Genomic DNA, 14845 nt, shown 5'->3' with positions numbered 1-14845 from the left:
GATCTTCTTGGGAAGCTTGTTGAAATAAACCGGTTCTGCTCTCCCCTGCCTTCCTAACCGTGCGTACCGAACACTGTTCCTCCTGCCTTGAGGAGCGAGGTCAGCCTCCTCTGTCTTCTGGGGCGCAGCCGGCCCACGGATCACGGGGCTCCTCGCCCCTGGTCTCATTCTGGGAACAGGCTCTAGAGCTGGGCCCATGTGGCTTCCTCTTTCTGTGGGGCTGGAGGGGTGACCCGAGCCCTCTGGATCCCAGCCCTCCTCTGAGAAGTGCCCTTGGTGGAGGGCCAGGGGCAGAACTCAGAGAGCAAATGCAGGGTCATTTTGGGAGGGCACCGGGGAACAGGATTCCGGGCATAGCACTGTTATCATCAGCACCCCAACCTTTTTTTTTTTAATATTTTTTAAAATTAATTTATTTTATTTTTATTTATTTTTGGCTGTGTTGGGTCTTCATTGCTGCACGCGGGCTTTCTCTAGTTGCAGCGAGCGGGGGCTACTCTTGGTCGTGGTGTGCAGGCTTCATTGCGGTGGCTTCTCTTGTTGCGGAGCACGGGCTCTAGGCGTGCAGGCTTCAGTAGTTGTGGCTCGCAGGCTTCAGTAGTTGTGGCTCGCGGGCTCTAGAGTGCAGGCTCAGTAGTTGTGGCACACGGGCTTAGCTGCTCCGCGGCATGTGGGATCTTCCCGGACCTGGGCTCGAACTCGTGTCCCCTGCACTGGCAGGCGGATTCTTAACCACTGCGCCACCACGGAAGCCCAGCACCCCAACTTCTTGCACTAGAGACGTTTGGCCGGCACTTTGGCTCCCTACCTGCTTGCACAGTGATTGGGGCCTCCTTTCATTTGCTATTTAAGTCTTCTTTGTTCCAGGCCTCATCCTGGAACGCTTGACCAGCTGGAGGGAGGGGTCGTGCGTGCCCCCTCCCTCCGTGCACCTGTGGTTGCTACCTGGACTCCTACCACTTGGGGTGGGGCCTCCCCTACTTCACGCTTCTCAGGCGTGACCTGGCAAGATGGGCTGTCCCAGCCAAGGGGCGCCCCTGAGATGGGATCTCCACCCGGTCCCGCCGCTCCTGCGCTGTGTGACCTCGGACCAGTGATGCTGCGTCTCTGAGCGTCAGGACCCTCCCCTGGAAAGCAGACCACCACCCTCAAGTCACAAGGTTGAGCCGAAAGAGTCAGGATCACAAGCTGCAAACTCCCGGCCCTTTGGAAGAGGCTCCAGAAGGGGAGCAATGAATCTCCCCAGTCACACAGTCAAGGTGCTACCAGACTTCGATTTTGGCTCAGTTGTTTAATTTTCACTTCTGCTGACAGCCCGTCTTTAATGTCACCTCTGTCCTTATTCATTGCTGGCTCTCGGAGCTGCCATGGAAACCTCTCTAGGCAAAACAGTAAAAGAGAATGGTAAGTCGGAGCCAGCTTCATCTCGGTAATATATAACTTGGCCACCACGACAATTACTTAACGTAATGCTCCCTGGGAAGAGAAGGGGATACTGCGCTTACGGAGAGGGTACCCACCACGTGCCAGGCCCGCCAGGCACTCGATCTCGTCCCGTCCTCCCTGGCGCTCGGATCCCGGAGGTCTGCGCGGCTCTGACGTCCCCATTTGTCTTCGCCCACTAATCATGGGCCATTATTTCATCCCTATCTTCAGACAAGGCACCACTCGGCCATCACATTTCCTTAATGCTCCGAGCCACTCTGCCGGGTCCACGGGCTGCAGGAAGACCATCGATCCCGCGGCGAGCTGGGCCGGTGGGCGCGTTCTGTTTCCTCGCCAAACCTTGGGGGAGGCAGAAATGATGCCGGGGCACTGGGCGGTGTGAACCCCAGAAGTGACTCAGGCTGCAGGGCTGCTTAGGAGAGACTTCAGCTGAAAGACCCCAGGCAGGCCCCCGAGCTTCAGTTTCCCCATCTGTATAAGACCTGGATGGACCAGACGGTCCTTCCGGCACCTTCATTCTTCTTTGCGAGCCCTCGAGGCCGACTGCCAGGCTTCCCCCCACCTCCACTACGGAGGGGTGGCCGGCCACAGGCTCTCTTGGGCCCACAGGTCCCGGCCCCCAGGCAGCTGCGCTTCTCACCTTGCCTCTTGCACGCGCTGTCAACAGGCCAGGCACAGGGGGCGCAGAAGGAGGGCCGGCCTGTGGCGCGAGGCCCGGGACTCTCCTACCTGCCCTGTCCCCTGCCCGTGCCCGCCCCGCCACGACTCTCCCGTTCCCAGATTCAGCGACAGCTTCCCCACCCTCCTCCCACCGCCTCCAGCCCCAGCGTGTCTGTGTCCCTGCACGTGGCTGTCTGTCCCTTTGGAATCTCATCCGCAGGGTCTCCCGAGAGCTCGCCCCCAGCACGGTGCCTGGCACGGAGCAGGCCCGCCATCGGTGTTTGTTGAATGAATACATGGACGTAGTGTGGCTCTTAGATGAGTCTTTCACGCCCCTCCCACCCGGGCCTCAACTGTCTCATCCTCGAAATGGTCAAGATCGCACTAGATGGCTTTTCCCGGACCACAGTGTTGTGACGGTTCCTTCGACAGCTCTTCTTAGAGAGAGGAAGGCAGATGCTGGGAAGATGGGCACTCCGTCCCTGCCTTTGCCCAGGGCCCTCCCGTCTGGCTGGGGAGAGGCCCCAGCTGGGAACAGAGCTCACCTCCGTGCAGTTTGAAGAGTAGGCGGAGGGCACGACCCACTTCAATTGGTACATCACCTTGCAGGCCACCACCACACACACCCAGACAGTGGAAACGCGGGATGCAAAGGGGCGTAATTTGGAATAGGGCAAGGACACCAACCAGAGGATGTAAAACATGGAATTCATCAGAGAAACCAACAAGGAAAGCATTGAAGTCTGTGGGCGCCTTGGCCTGCCTGTGATCAGAGCAGTTCAAATTAGGGGAAAATAGGAGTTAAAAATACACCCACTGGACCTTCCATAAGAGGTCAACACTGTGCAGAAGAAAGAAAAGGGTCTCAGAACCTGACAGTCTTGGTCCTTCTGAAAGCCACTGACCTCCTGCAGGGTGAGCCAGATGACCACGGGGGCCACAAGCTTAACGATGTCTATTTCCAGAATGCGCCACGAGAACCCTTGAGTTCCATTAACCATTTCTAGAAGCTTCGGAAAGCCAGCGGTCAGCTTGTCAACTGCTGAGTCCCAATCACTCGTTTCCTCCTCTGAGGGGAAGAGAAAGGCTTTGGCCGGATGCCCCTGGTGATTCCGTGGGGTCTGGCTTTGTTGTTGAAAACAATGGGAAGACGTCTGCATCTCAGAGGAAGCCAGAACAAAGCAGAGAAAACTAGGAAGACGCTGCAGTTTTTTCCTAAAGAATGCTGTTTTCCAGTAATACTGAGGGTCTCTGGCCAGGTCCCTCGTCCCACCCCCACGCTGGGCTTTCCCTCCTCTCTGCTGCCGGAGTTGTCTCTGTGGCCCTCTGTCCATATCCCAGATGCCTGTAAATAGTCTTGTATCCCCCTCTGCACCAGGGCTGGCAAACTGTTTCTATAAGGAGCCACCCTGTAAGTATTTCAGATTCACAGGTTATGTCGTCTCTGCCACATGCTCTACTCTTGTAGCACAAAAGCGCCCACAGGCAGTGCATAGATGGGTGTGGCCTTATCTGCAAAAACAGGACGTTGGCTTTGGCCCTGAGGCCATGCTTTGCTGACCCTGAGTCAGACTGTGGGTTCCTTGAGAGGAGGGGCGCCAGTTCTTTCCCTCTGTCCCTTCAACGCTCAGCGCCTTGCCTGGCACACAAAAGGTCCCCCCTAAATGCTCAACCGTGAGGCGTGAATGAATAAAAAACAAACTAACTGCCCAAGGGGAGTTTAATTCTAACCACCACCCAAGAGAGGGCTTTCTACATTTGCCGTTCTTAATTATTTGCCAAAGAGTGTAATTTGGTAAAGTGAAAGACACTAGCATGTGTTGAGCCCTCAGAATGTGTCACGTGCCGTGCTAAGTGTTCCCCCCCCCCGACCGCCGTTTCTTAGTTCTATCCAAACCACAAGCTGAATCAAGAACAGGCACGGTCCCCAATCACTCGTAAGAAGTTGGTTCCCCAAGTAAGCGAAACAGACTCGGGGGACCTCGGTCACTTGTAACTCTCACACTGTGTTTTAAATGAAAGTAAAATGGCAGCCGTCAGCCCAGCTGCTGTCAGAATTTGCAGGTCCACCTGATGTGAGCCAGCTCCCCATTGGGCACGAGAATGAAATAGGGCAGGAGCAAGCAGGCGGATGGCAGGGGGGTGACATCCCGGCCCCCCACGTCTGGGACACATGGCTTGCCCCCCAAAATAAAAAGTGAAGGCAGCATGCTGAGGCTGTGTTGAATCAGGGAACCCGGTCAACAGTCTGGGTGGATTATTGTTTTAATGAATCAACTGTTTGCCTGGTTGCCCAGGATTCTTGGCAACCCTGGAGAGCAGCCCTGAGCAGCGTCAGGCAGGGCTTCTTGGGGAGAGCGGTATCTCCAACCTGCTGACGCCTTCCTCCCCAGCCTTCCAGATTTCTCCGCTTTCCAGTCAGAACTGCTGGATTTGTTGGCAAAGTTCTGAGCTGCCTCCTCTTCCCCGCCTGGTCGTAGTCTGAGAAGCAAAGGCAGGGTACTCCAAGGCACGCAGACAGAGGAGAATGAGTACCGACTCGTGAGCCTGTTTTATCAAAGCCCGTAAGTGAAATGGGTCCACGCCACAAGGAGACACGGGTAGGGGACAGAATCAAGGACTGGGCCATTAGGAAAAAGTTGTGTTTGACCTGTACTGTGGGGAATCACGTTTACGCTTTTCTCGCGAGGCACAGTTGACTCCAGAAATCAATTTCTGGAGAAGAACGCATTTCCTCTCACTCTTTAGTTCTTACCTCTTCTGAAGTTTCCGAAGTATAACCTTAAGCCTGAAAGAGACAGAGAGAGAGAGACAGAGGGAGAGAGGGAGGGAGAGAGAGAGAGTTCTCTGTTTATAAAAGGATTCCTTTCTCATTGGATTTATTTAAACAGCAAACTCTCTAATAAATTTTTAATAGGTTACTCATTTATTGTATTCACTGGACAAAGCACGCACGTAGTTAAAAATAATTCAAAGGGCACAAAAGGGTACACGGTGAAAAGTAACTCTCCTTCCCACCTCTGTCTCCCTCCCCCAGGCAAGCCCCAGCACAGATTTCTTCTGCATTCTTCCAAAGATACGCTTTGTATGTATAAGCATGTGCGCAGGTCTCTTTTCCTTGGACAAATGGTAGCACGTTCTGTATATAGTGTTCTGCCCCTTGCTTTCACCACTTGGCCATCTATCTTGAAGCTTACTTCAGATCAGCATACGTGGGGCTGCCCCCTCGCCCTCCTCATGGGAGGCAGAGTCTCAGAGCATCCCGAGAGGCGGAGACACACCGTCATTTGCTGAGTCAGTCCCCTAGGGATGGGCATTCATTCTCTGCTGGAGTCTTTTTTAAAGAATGAGATCAACACCTGAACACTCGGGAACAGGGCGACTAAGCAAGGGGTGGTTGGCTGTGGTGCTCCCGAAGCGGGGCGCTCCCCCGGGAGAGCACGCCTCGCAGGAGGCATTTTAAAGAGAGGCCCTCACACGTCTGGCAGAAGATGCATGTCGGTTTCCTTCCTGTTGCTGGGGGAGACAGATCACAGGGCGCTTATGTTGGAAGCACAGCGGGGGCTGTTGCTCGTATTATGTTACCATGGCAACCCAGTCCCCAAACATCGTCAGCTGCCTCCGAAAACCTTCACCCCGTCACACCATCCCAGTTGACCCAGGGGGGCCCAGGTGGGCTCAAAAGAGAACGTTTCTCCCCAAGTTTCCTCTTCCCTCCACAGCAGGCATCCATTCGATATTATACATAATTTCAGGGATGGGGGGGCGCGGAGGGAAAAGAGTGCACTGCTGCCGGCTGGGGCCTCCCAACCTTCCCCCACCCCGGGGACCAACAGGCTCCCAGCGCCCTACCTTTTCCTTTAAAGCTTTCACATCCCACCCCCATACGAACAAAGCCGAGTAAAAACCAAAAACAAACCGCATGATGTTGACAAAGAAGAATATTTTACAACCCCTGGGGAAAAAAAGAATCACGCCGTGGTATTTTGTGTACTTTTTCACGAAACGTGTTAGGAGCACGGCGGAGTTTGATCCGAAAAACAGATTCGGGCCTTGAGAAGGCCACAGCCTCCCGCCTAATTTTTCTTAGGAAGAAGGTGAATTGCTCTGGTGATGCACCACCTTTTAAAATAAGAATTCTGCAAAATATTCTATCCTATTAGTGACTCCGTCTAAAAATTAGGAAACCTTTAAAAGCCAAGTTTCACAGCCAATGTCTTAATTTGGTTAGAGGACAGAATGGTAAAAACGAAGATAGAACAGACCTTTGGGCCTGCAGTACATCCAATGAGCAGACTGGAGCAGCTCTTTGATTCTCATGAGAGTCTCAGCAAAAACAAAGTGCCACATTTCTGCCCCGGAGGCCCCTGGCAGGAGAGGAAAGGCCCACCGTCCGGTCCGCGGACCTTCCAGAGACACGCGGGGTCTAACTTTCCCCACCAGCATCAAAAGAACACCTACAGATGGACGACTCAGTGCGGGGAAAGTAGATCTCCTCCCGCCCCCTGCGCAGAGCCCAGCTCTGAGCAATTAGCAGAATCTCCAAATGCCGCCCCAGGGACAGCAGTACCTGTCAGATGTGCCCTTCCATTTAATGGGGCTATTATACAGGCTGGTGGTCTTCAGAAAGTCTTCATTAAAGTAATGACGTTGAAGGATGCATGCCAGCAGGAGCGCAGCAGGCAACAGGATCTCAGCAAACAGCTCGGCCGCGTCGAATCGCTCCAGGCCCACGTCGTGTAACCTGGGACGGATTAGAGGGGAGAGAGCCCTGAAGGTCGAGAGGAAGCCCTGCCCTAGGTCCTGCCGGACAAAGACGCCTTCCTTGAGAAGCCCCACTGCCCTTTCTCTTGGTAAGCAAGTGGTGTTTGACTGTGAGGTGCCCGGGAGAGCGTTTTTGATGGCTATGCACACAACCTTACGTACAATCATTGCGACAGTGTGACTCTGGGTAAGGGGAGAAGCAACAAGGCAAAACTTCCCCTGGATTATGAGAAACTAGTAACCCAGGCGATCCAGAGAATTTTAGACTCTCAGCAGGGCCTGGCCTATCCACAGAATCTTCACCTGATCTAGGAAGGAGACTTCCCCGAGCCCTGGGACGAAATGAGTCATGAACTGCCTCCCAAACGCTGGTCGAATTTGTGACCGAGGGGAGGCTCTGTGGACAAAGAATGTCGCCTGCCGCACCAGGAAACAAAGGATATTGGGGCCATCAAGCTGACAGTCACTGCTGCCACCCTCCCCGCTCCCACCCTGACGGTGCACCCTGAGGGGATTCAGGATGGAGAAAACAGGATACTGGCCCTAGATAGCTCTGCCTGCACGGTCCCAGGTGTAGGTGGGGCGGCTCTGGGCCACGGGGGTTCTTTGGCAGGTGGGCTCAGGTGACCGGCGGAGGCCCAGTGCTCTCAGGGGACCATCTGGCACGTGTGCTCTTGGCGGAAACTCAGACCCGCGGCGGAAACTCAGACTGCGAGCTGAGGGCGGGGTCTGTCTGAGTCTCGTGAGACCCCAAGGTGGGGGTGGGAACACCTGGGGTTTCAAGTCCACAGGCCTGGGACCCCGACAGAGCAGGGGTGACCTGGCAGCAAAGTCTTGATGGGTCCCCTCTCCCTGGGCTTGGAATCTCGGAGCTGGAAGAGGCCTCTCCCCAGACCTGGAGGAGAGCTGGGAGCTTTGCAGAGATGCCCAGAGAGCACAGAACCAACTAGAAAAACCCTCTCCCTGCACATCAGCCCAAGGTCTGAGACATCACGCCTGCTCAGGCTCCCATGGGGCCTTCCTAAGCAGCCCCTTTGGTGACGGACTGTTCTATCTCCTCTGCAAGTTCCCACCCAGGAAACCGTGGGGCTGCTTTCCATCTGATACCACATTCCCACTGCTGATCCCAGAAGCCATGGACCCTGGCAGAACTGGGCCCTTTTAGCAAATCAAACTGCAGGAGTGACCACCACCAGCCTCAGGAGCCAGATTCTTACCGTTCTTCAGGGTTTCCTTGAAAACTCCAGCAACAACTTGAAACTGGAAAGTGTAGACGGCGATAAGGACCACTGTGGAATAAGAGACCACGACCATCCGGAAGTACTTCAGGATCCTTCTCCATGAGTTAGAGAGTATCTGCATTCCAGACACAGTTCCTGATGAATGGCGCTATGGGGATTAGAGAGACAGACAGGGCAGGGGCGGCCGAAACCAGAAGGGCCAAGGGGCAGCTTGCAAGGAAGAGCTCCCCGTGCAAAGTCATTTTTTCCAGCAGAAATCCTTGCTGGCTGGAGCCCAAGCTCGTTCACATACGAGGGTCTAGGCAAGTTTTAATGAGACACCGAAGTCAAGTCAGGGGGTGCAGGCCTTTCGTTAAGTTTCCTGCAGAAAAGCAAAGACAAGGGGTCCTCCCGGAGAGGTGGAAGCTGTTGCATTGGGAGTTTTGTCTGTTTCTTGAGCGATCTGGGAGGTATTGGGAATCGATCTCTCCCTCCGTCCGAGTCTCCCGTCCATGCACTATCTCTCTCCACCTGTGTGTCGGAACTGCTCGCGTATCTAGAGCAAAGGTTGATGCGTCCGGTTGTGGATCAGGCTGTGTGGCCTCACTGATAAATGCAATGGGTACCCGGGTCAGAGTCTTAGCTGAGCGACAGTGGGCATGAAGCCTGAGAGCATCACAGCCAGATGATGGGAACAGCGCTGGCCAGAGGCAATCCCGCACGGCAGGGCCACCAGGCGGGTCCAGAAGTCAGAAGGCAGGAGGTGGGGCCAGCCTGGAGCGGGGCCTGGGGATGGGGACGTGGGACAGGGGCTGGGGGCTTGGGGTCCCACCGGGGTCCACCTGGTACCAGGCCACCCAGGACAGAAAGAGGAGGACGTAGACGACCTTGTATGCCACCACTTTGCCGGCGAAGCGGACGGCGAAGAACATGCTGGCGCAGATGCAGATCTGGTACTTGACTCGGAGATCCTTGAGGATGGAGCCCAGAATGCCCACCAGGACGCTGCAGGGCCCTGCGCAGGCGAGAGGCGGGGGGCAGCCAGGGCCGGGCCCCCCAGTTCTGGCTCTCTTGCCCTCTCCTAGTTCCTCCCCAGCTCCTAATGACGGTGCTGATTTCTGGGGCAGCAGCCATAGTGTCCGCTTCTTTGGGGTTTCTCCACTGTTCCCTTCCGACAGGAGCTGGCACAGCCTGCAGGCCAAACTCCTCTGGGAGGGAGGAGCAAGGGGGCTACAGGCATCAGAGGCCAGCTGGAGACGCCCCACTACCTTCTGGCCCTGCCCAGCCGCTGGGGAGGTGTGGGCCCAGGGCTGGGACCCTGGATCCTTGAACCACGAGGGGTCAGAGAGCTTCCTCCAAAGACCCCTACCACCCAGGGGGATGGCTCTTCTCAGGATGGGGGTTGTGGCTCATACCCTCCCTGGGGCCAGAGAGTTCTAGAGCCAAACCCTTGAAGGACAAAGTCCAACATGGAAGAGCCCTCGCCTGATGCCGGACAGCCCCCTGGACAATGGGCTGTCCTTGCGCCCTGCTCTGCATCTCTGGGCGTGACCCAGGTCACCTGGGACCACTAGCTGTGTGTCCTTTGAGAGTTAATGGTGGGCCAGCTGAAGGCAGGCCAGGAGCAAGGGCCTTGGGGCTCCCTCACTTTGCCCTAAGATTCTGGGGTTCCCGGGGGAAATGGTTAACTTCAAAATATGCACATAAATGTTCTGCAAAGGGGCAGGAGGCCGGCCGTCCAGGGGCCTCACCGCTCGCTTCCCCAAGGTCCTCCCTCCAAGCTTCTTCCTTGGCCTCTGCTGGCCTCCACCTCTCCAAGACCTGCAGCCTCAGCAGCAGCCAGAATACCGATGCACAGAGACTCCGCAGTGGAAACAAGCGCTATCTTTATGGCTCACCCGCGGCCTCCCCATGAAACGAACACGAGTTTCCACCCTGGCCACAGGCGCTAGGACTGGAAACGGGCTTCTGTTTCTTTCAGAGCCCTGTTGTCTGGGGTGAGTGAGCCACAGCGGCTGGGTGGAAGGGGGCAGTGGGGGACGGCTGGGACGTGTCCCTCTGCGGCCTGGTGCCCCTGGGCTCACATCACCCGCATGCTTTGGAGATAACGGGGGTCAGAGTGGAGGCGCTCATGCTGTCCACACCCCGCATCTTGCAGAGGAGGACTTTGAAGCCTGGAGTGAAGACAAAGGCACACGGGATCCCCCAGTGCTGGGGGCTGAACCGAGGCAAGCCCCAGGCCCTGCCTCGGAGGCCCCTGTGTCCCACTGTCCCTAGCCTTGTGCTGCGATCTTTTCTGAAATGGAAAATCCCCAGGCCCCATCCCCACCCCAGAGCCCTACCTTTGCACCCAGGTGGAGACACGGCTGCAGGTAGGGTTTGAGGTCCAGGTCGGTGAGGTGCCAGCCCAGGACCCCTGGAAACAGCCCCTCCTGGGAAGCTCGGAGGCCCACCACGAAGATGAGGAGGGCCAGGAGGTTGGCGTAGCCGACCAGGAAGGGTGAGCTTCGCAGGGTCAGGCGGCAGTGGCTCTGGGACCTCCAGATGACACAGGCCCAGAGCAGCAGCACGAAGCCCAGCCAGCTGGTGTAGGAGAGGTGCCACGCTTGTGGGGAGGCAGCGCCGGGGCCAGCTCTTCTCAGAGCACCGCTCGGGGACCAGCGGTTCATAGCCTTCTTAAAACTTCATTTCCAAATCCAGCGGCCCCCACCAAGATCCCCCATTGTTAGAGCAGCCAAGCAGGGCTTCCCCTACTCGGCATACACTGATTTGGTCCTTCTCTCAAATCCACTGTAAAAACAGTGGATTTTTTCAACAGCCAAAGCTCCCTTCTGAGCAGGGTAGCTGGAAACTCAGGGTTCCCAGTCCGTCTCCCAACCTCAGAGCCACCATCGGGAGTCCCATCCCAGCACGAGAGGATGGGCAGCCCTCTTCGGAGACCCTCCACGACCAGTGAGACTAGCTCCTTACAAGAGGTCTTTCCTTCGTTTGTAAGGGTGATGAAAGCCTGGCCATCCCAGCAACAAGGACAAGCAGGAGAAACATCTTACCACACAAAGGCCTCTGTGAAAAGGACACGTGGGCCTCCATCCCAACCATTCCCGTCCTCAGGCCCCGCTCAAGGTACCCCCAGCTCGCATGGGATCTTTCATCATGGATGCCAAGGGCCTTCCACCTCTCTGAGCTGCATTCCAAGTGCCAGGACCCAAGAATATACAATGGAGAAAAGATAGTCTCTTCAGCAAGTGGTGTCGGGAAAGCTGGCCAGCCTCCCGTAAATCAATGAAATTAGAACACTCCCTCACACCATACACAAAAACTCACAGTGGTTTAAAGACCTAGATATAAGGCATGACACCATAAAACTCCTAGAAGAAACATAAGCAAAAACATTTTCAGCCATAAATCGTAGCAATATTTTCTTAGATCAGTCTCCCAAGGCAAAAGAAATAAAAGCAAAAATAAATAAATGGGACCTAATCAAACTTAAAAGCTTTTGCACAGCAAAGGAAACCATCAACAAAATGAAAAGACAACCAACGGAATGGGAGAAAATATTTGCAAATGATGCAAGCAACAAGGGCTTAATTTCCAAACTATACAAACAGTTCATACAACTCAATATCAAGAAAAAAAAAAAAAAAAACTCAATCAAAAAATGGGCAGAAAACCTAAGTAGACATTTCTCCAAAGAAGACATACTGATGGCTGATGGCTGATAGGCACATGAAAAGATGCTCAGCACCACTAATTATTAGCAAAATGCAAATCAAAACTACAATGAGGTGTCACCTCACACCAATCAGAGTGGCCATCATCAAAAAGTCTGCAAATAACAAATGCTGGAGAGAGTGTGGAGAAATGGAAACCCTCCTACATGGTTAGTGGGAACGTAAGTTGGTGCAGCCACTATGGAAAACAGTATGGAGTTTCCTTAAAAGACTAAAAATAGAGCTACCATTTGATCCAGCAATCCCACTCCTGGGCATATATCTGGAAAAGTCAAAAATTCTAATTCAAAAAGATACATGCACCCCAATGTTCATAGCAGCTATGAAATATTTACAATAACCAAGACATGGAAACAACCTAAATGTCCATCAACAGATGAATGGATAAAGAAGATGTGGTGTATATATATGTGTATACACACACACACACACACACACATATATATACACACACACAATGGAATACTACTCAGGCATAAAAAAAATGAAATAATGCCATTTGCAGCAAAATGGATAAACTTAGAGATTATCATACTAAGTGAAGTAAGTCAGACAAAGACAAATATCATATGATAACACTTATATGTGGAATCAAAAAAAATGATACAAATGAATCTATATACAAAACAGAAACAGACTCACAGACATAGAAAACAAATTTATGGTTACCTAAGGGGAAAGGAAAGTAGGGGAGGAATAAATTAGGAGTTTGGGATTAACAGATTCAAACTACTATATATAAAATAGATAAGCAACAAGGATTCACTGTGTAACACAGGGAACAATATTAAATATCTTGTAATAACCTATAATGGAAAATAATCTGAAATATATATATATATATATATATATAACTGAATCACTTTGCCGTACACCTGAAACTAACACAATATTATAAATCAGCTATACTTCATTTAAAAAAAAATTTCCAAGTGTCAGGACTAAAAATGCGTTTTATCTAAACCTGAAGCCTGGCCATCCCCAGGGGCCATGGGATCAGGCAAAACCCAGGTGGAGTCTGGCCACCCAGAGTACCTTGCCCACCCATCAAAGTACCTTAGACCCACCTCCATTGGTTGGTTCTCGGCAGATATTTCCAGAATAAATGAACGAGATGTCCCCACTGCGGCAGCCCAGTGCAGGCTTAGGAACTCCCTCTAAGCAGTCTACGGTATGCCATCATTCAGGAAGCTATTATTAGGTGCCTTCTGTATGCCCAGCCTGTGCTGAGCATTGCAGGGACCACTAAGTGGCATCAGCTCTGTCCTCCAAGGAGTTAAAACCAAGTTGGACAGAGACGGTCCCAGGAACTCGCCGGAGGACCAGATAAGATGGAACGTGGTAGCGTGTGTGTCTGTGCTACTCGGAATTCTCGCCTCTTTCCCAGAAGGAGGTGAGGATGGGAGCCGGGAACACGACTGCCCTCACGTCTTCGGGTCATCACGGCCTTGCAAAGAACAGTCTAGAATTCTCAACCCAGGGTGGTTTTGCCCCTCCCCCGCCGGGGGACCTTTGGCAATGTCTAGAGACATTCTGGCATGGGGGGCGGGGAGATAACACTGGTATCTAGCGGGTGAAGCCCAGGAACGCTGCTCAACGTCCTGCATCGCACTGGACAGCCTCCAGCAAAGAAGAATCCCGCCCGAAATGCTGCTGGTGCTGAGGTGGAGAGCCCCCCTCTAGCCCGGATTAAGTTAGGATTAAGTTAAGAGCGTGGGTTTTAAGTCAGCCAGACGTGGTTTCATGTGGGCCAGCGACTTAAGCGCTGTGATCCCCTATTTCCTCCTCAGTAAAATGAGCACGACGATTACACCGATTTACGAGGCCCCTTTCATCCTGAGAGCACGGAATGAGGGGCTGCGCGTTCCAGGGCCCTGGGGCTCGGCTCACACGTCCAAAAAGTTGCCGTTCTCACCATTCTGATGAACCTAAAAATTGCCAGATTGGGACAGAGACTCATGCGCTCCACGCCCCCCAGCCTGGGTTTTTCTTGCCCCAAGAACGTCCCCCAAGCAAGTGTGAGGTGTGGTTCGGGTCTGCCACATCCCGTCTGAACTCGACAGCTGTGGCCTGGGTGACTGGCCCAACTCCGGGGTGAGGACTCCCATCTGACTGTCCCCCTGAAGAGCCCTGGCCATTGCCTCCTGCTTCTATGTGGTCTTGGAGGTGAAGGGCTTTGATGCATCGAGACTAGGAGCTGGGACGCTGTGGGGTTTGCAGGCCCTCGTCGGGTCTTTGAGAACATCAGACCCTTTTCCGGCACAAAGAAGGCTGGTGGGCTCAGGCCCGGGCATTGCCCTGGGGCTCCACGCAGAAGGGGGAGACCCTGCCAGCTCCCACCTGTGAGGGGCGTCACCTGGCAAAGGAGGGAGGGGGAACCTCTTGGGGGTTCCTGGACGGGAGGCCAGAGGTCACGGGCTCCATGGCACTCCCAAGGCGCCCCAGGTGAGCCCGGGCACCGCGAGGCGGGAGCCAGCACAGAGCGCAGGTTTCCGTTAAGTTTCCAGCGACAACGTGTATAAAAGCCACGTGAGACTCCGAGGGACGTGGTGTCCTGCTGTGGTCAGAGTCGTGGTTTCTAAAAGCCTGTTTGGGACCCTGAGTCTCCTCAACGTGCCTTTCCTCGCCTTCCCTCTGGCACCTGAAATTGATCTTCCCTGAGCTTTCGGGCGAGTAATCCCAGAGCGTCTGCATTACATCACCCCTCCCCGGCACTCCCACCCTCAGCGCCGACAACCCCCCGCCCACCACAGGCCCCCCGTGTCTGCGCGGTGCTGTTTAAACTCCCGGGCCGCTGCAAGGCCTCACGCATCCATCCCTTCCAGAACCTGTGGTGCGCCGCGCGTACAATGAGCGAAACAACTTCTGCTCCTGCGTCCACGCTGCGTCCAGTCTGGTGGCAGAGACGGTAGAGAATCTCACACACACACCTGTAAAACGACAGCTATGCTCAGGGCCAAGACAGAGGTACACGGTGGTCAGAGAGGCCAGGGCGGCTTCCGGGGGAAGGAAGGAACGATGGAG

The sequence above is a fragment of the Balaenoptera borealis genome, assembly GCF_965194805.1.
Source record: "Balaenoptera borealis genome assembly, chromosome: 16".
NCBI classification, from domain to species: Eukaryota; Metazoa; Chordata; class Mammalia; order Artiodactyla; family Balaenopteridae; genus Balaenoptera; species Balaenoptera borealis.
This window is presented reverse-complemented; position numbering follows the sequence as displayed.